Below are 4,676 nucleotides of genomic sequence, written 5' to 3'. Positions count from 1 at the left end.
TTTGCTGCCCTATAGACTGTTTTATGTATTAAAAAACTATATACCCAAAGGTAGTTTATTATTTCACACAGTTGATGCTTACATAAGAACAATACAAGAGGTACACATTGAAAAAGAGTAAGGAATGTAAATTTATGATTTCCATATTGGGCAGCTGCCCGGCCCCCCACCTTAAAGAAAACCCTGATTACAAGTACCATTTTAACAACTGGTTCACCAAACTCCACAACAGAAAAATAGGTACCAGTTCTGCCAAGCCAGTGTGAACTGGCTAAGTCCCACCACTGTAACTGTGGTTCTGTGAGTTGTTGGGGTGTTTGAGGGAGCCTAATAAATAGCTCCTTCTTCCCTTGTTATCTTTGGAGAAGCAAGACAGTTGGTGAGGTTACTGACAACAGTTTGGTTGATGTAGTTTAGTGTACGTCACTTTGTGGTTCCCCCAGATTAGTCATGGAACCAATTCTCTGAAAGAGTGTTTATGTTGAGCCTCTTCTCTGGGCAGAGAAGGAAGAAAGGAGACACAAAACCTTTCCTGCTCAGGACTTTGGTCTTTTCACTCCATTGCCTCAACAAGCACGAGTTGCCAACCAGTAAATTCACCTCTATGGTTAGAGGAAGGCTGTGGCAGGCGGAAGAGTTTAGGGAACTATCCTGGTGTCTCCTTCCTGGTGTAAAACATAAGCTAGGGATTGGGGGAAAGGCAATTCCTTCTAACATTAGTAGACAGACTCTTAAATATACTTCACAACTATTTGTACTTCTAACTTTTAATTATTAACTAGGAAGAAATAATTGATTTTGAACAATAATCAACCAACCAAACAAACAAACAAGCCCACTGCTATTGAGTTGATTCTATTTAGGGTTTCCAAGGCTATTGATCTTTACAGGGACAGAAATCCTCATCTTTCTTTCAAGGAGTGGCTGGTGGGCTTGTACTGCTGACCTTGTGGTCAGAAGCCTAATGCTTTCCTGACAGCACCACCAGCACTCCTGTGGAACAGTACTGGTTCCCATTGATGCTAAATACTAGTTAGCATTTATCCAGGATTGATTTCATGTTTGCATTTTACCAGTATTCTCTGTGCCAACTACCCAACTAAGCTAAGCTTTTTACTTCTATCATCCCACATACATCAACTTTGCTGTTGCTATTAGTGCCATTGAGTCGTTTCTGACCCATAGTGACTCTGTGTACAGTAGATCAAAACACTGCCAGGCCCTGCCTCCTCCTCACAACTTTTGTTATGTTTGAGGCCGTATTTCAGCCTGTGTGTCAACCCATCCCTTTGTCGATCTTCCTCTTTTTGTTGACCCTTCCTCGACTTTACCAGGCCTGCTGTCCTTTTCCAGGGACTGCCCTCTCACCATATGACATGGTCAACATTTGGGAGACAAAGCCTTGTCATTCTGACTTTCACAGAGCCTTCTGTTGGTACTGCTTCCGAGACAGATTTGGTGTTTATTATAAGGCATCCTTGTCCCCACTTTATAGACAAATGTTATGCAACTTGCTCTATGCCACAGAATGGTGATGTGTTGGGCTGCTACCTGCAAGATCAGCAGCGGGAACCCATCAGCAGCTTGGTGAAAGAGAGGCGGGGCTTTCTACTCCCATAAACATGGGAGACGCCCGGGTCCTCTTCTGTAGGGATGCTAGGAGCCAACATCCACCCGATGGCAGTGAGCTGTTGTTTGGTGGCCACAGAATTAGTGAACACATTTTTCTGTTGCCATAGGACACACCACCCCAAAACTTGCAGGCCGAAAACAACAATCCTCACTTTTTTCCCCCCTATGTACAAATGTTGACTTTAAGCAATAACTGATGTTGAATGGGACAACTGGATGGGGGTTGGAGAATTCAGATGGCTTCCCCCACATATCTGCCACCTCAGTTGAGAGTCTTGGAAAACCTGAGAACTGACCGGATCTCTGTCTCTGTGTGAGTCTCTCTTTCTCCACATGGCCTTTCTTGGCAGTTTGGCATTTGAATGTCTTCATATAGTGGGATAGGTTAGAAATCACTGGTCTTTGTGATACTACTTTGGGCATGTGATCAGGAGAAGCCAGTCCTTGGAAAAGGCCAGCATGCTTGGTAAAGTGGAGGGGCAGCAAAGACGAGGAAGACCAACAAGGGGTAGATTACCACGCAAGCTAAAATAATGGGCTGAAACCTAACAATTGTCAGGACGGACGGATGGTGCAGAACCTGCAGTGTTTTGATCTATTATGCATAGGGTCACCATGAGTCAGAGCCCCAACGAGAACATACAGGAAGCTGAAGATCCCACCAGCACTCACATTCCACAGTTCTATTAACATCTTACTTATATGATATAGAGAGAGAGCGTGAGCGAGCTTGGCTTCTTTTCATTTTGAATCATTTCTAAATTAAATGTTAATCCAATTTAAAAACACCTACTGAATTTAATCTTCAGAACCCAGCTATTGAACACAGTGCTATAAAAAGTCAATGCCTGATAAGAGCACATTTGAAGTATATGTGTTATTATGATTCAATAACTAGTACAGGATCCTTACATAAAATCTGGAAATCAATATTTTTAGTCAGAGAGCTGGGGCTTGGGAACCAGCCTCCTGGACCCCAGTTGGATGGCTCCGTCTGCTTCTCTTCTTGCCTTCCCGTCCAGTCTGGACTGCTCATCCTTCTCTCTTCTGGACACTACCTGGCCATGTCCTGCTAGGGACACAACCCAAACCCCACTATGTAGAAGCCCTCAGTGACTTCTCATTGCTCTGGATTAAAGTCTTAATTCTTTTTTTTTCCTTTTAATCATTTTATTGGGGGCTCATACAACTCTTATCACAATCCATCCATCCATCCATCCATCCATCCATCCATCCATTGTGTCAAGCACATTTATACATATGTTGCCATCATCGTTTTCAAAGCATTTTCTTTCTACTTGAGTCCTTGGTATCAGCTCCTCATTTTTTCCCCTCCCTCCCTCATGAACCCGTGATCATTTAGAAATTATTATTATTTTTTCATGTCTTGCACTGTCCGATGTCTCCCTTTACCCCCTTGTCTGTTGTCCATCCCCCTGGGAGGGGGTTTTAGAGAGGTCATTGTGATTGGTTCCCTTTTTCTCCACCCCAACCCCCACCTTCCCCTGACCTTCCTGGTATGGATACTCTCAATATTGGTCCCGAGGAGTTTATCTGTCTTGTATTCCCTGTATTTTTCAGCTCTTATCTGTACCCATGTACATGCTCTGGTCTAGCTGGATTTTTAAGGTAGAATTAGGGTCATGGTAGTTGGGGGAAGGAAGCATTAAAGAATGAGAGGAAAGTTGTATGTTTCATCAGGGCTATACTGCACTCTGACTGGCCCATATTCCCCATGACCCTTCAGTAAAGGGATGTCCAATTGCTTACAGATGGGCTTTGGGTCTCCACTTCACACTCCCCACCTCATTCACATGATGATATTTTGCTCTGGGTCTTTGATGCCTGATACCTGATCCCATCAACACCTCAAGATCACACAGGCTGGTGCGCTTCTTCCATGTGGGCTTTGTTGCTTCTGAGCTAGATGGCTGCTTGTTTTTATTCAAGCCTTTAAGATCCCAGACACTATATTTTTTGACAGCCAGGTACCATCAGCTTTCTTCACCACATTTGCTCATGCACCTGCTTTGTCTTCAGCGATCGTGTTGGGAAGGTGAGCATCTCCAAGTGCCGGATTATTAGAACAAAGTGTTCTTGTGTTGAGGGAGTACTTGAATAGAGGCCCAATGCCCATCTGCTTCCTTAATACTAAACCAATAAATATATGTACATATATCTATGTCCCCATTGTCATATATAAATATATTTACATATGTACCTGCCTGTATTGAGATCTCTTTAAATGAGCACTGGGATTGCTATGGCTACTGAGAGGGATGTGGAAGTGGAGTTGGAGACTGAGACCCGTGGTCTGGAGCAGCCTCTGATCAAGCCTCGGAAGCATGATAGTGGTGCAGCAGACGGACCTAGAGCAAGTCACCAACTACGTGGAGGAGAAGGAGGTCCAGCGTTCCAACCTGGAGACGGCTGTGTCTGTGATGGAGACAGACAATCCAGGGAACAAAAAGCCAAACAGGTGCGGGAGAAGGAACTAGCAAAAGTCACCATCAAGAAAGAAACTGTGGAGCTGATAATGCCTGTGACGGAGATCTCCAGAGCGGCAGCCGAGTGGAGCTTGCGGGGGCACACGGGCCATGTGCTGGCGGCTCTTATCGCACCAACCAACTGATTTGTGGATGTCACTGGATTAATTTATTGCAACAAAGAGGCTTTCATTTTATTAAAAACATTTAAAGTCTTAATTCTTAACGAATAAAGTCTTAATTCTTACCGTGGCTCCATTGGGCTGCCCGGCTTTTGGTACTGTCTTTGCAAACTGCTCTCCTTCGGTCCCCTGTGTCCTAGCCACCCTGTTTCAGTCTGTCCCCTTGAAGATGCCATGTCCCTGCATCCTGGGATTTTTGCTTCTGCAAAAGGAGTGTAGAACACTCCTCTTCCATCCCTTTTTACCATCTAGCATTCCTTCATCCTGCAGGATTCAACTGACTTGCTACTTCCAAGTGGGGGTGGAGAGCATCCTTTAAGGGGATCCTCTTGAGGCCCCGGGTCCTCATTGTATTAGTTACCCTTCCCCACATCAT

General features: G+C 44.5%; 1 pseudogene; it reads left to right on the top strand.

The window, feature by feature from the left end:
- The first annotated feature begins 3,895 nt into the window (after positions 1-3,895).
- Positions 3,896-4,264, top strand: LOC101646379 (annotated as a pseudogene).
- The last annotated feature ends 412 nt before the right edge of the window (positions 4,265-4,676 follow it).

This window comes from Echinops telfairi, unplaced genomic scaffold (assembly GCF_000313985.2).
Source record: "Echinops telfairi isolate 266 unplaced genomic scaffold, ASM31398v2 ScPeMD7_7421;HRSCAF=8459, whole genome shotgun sequence".
Lineage (NCBI taxonomy): Eukaryota > Metazoa > Chordata > Mammalia > Afrosoricida > Tenrecidae > Echinops > Echinops telfairi.
The sequence above is the reverse complement of the archived record's forward strand: the minus strand, read 5'-3'. Positions and strand labels throughout refer to the sequence as shown.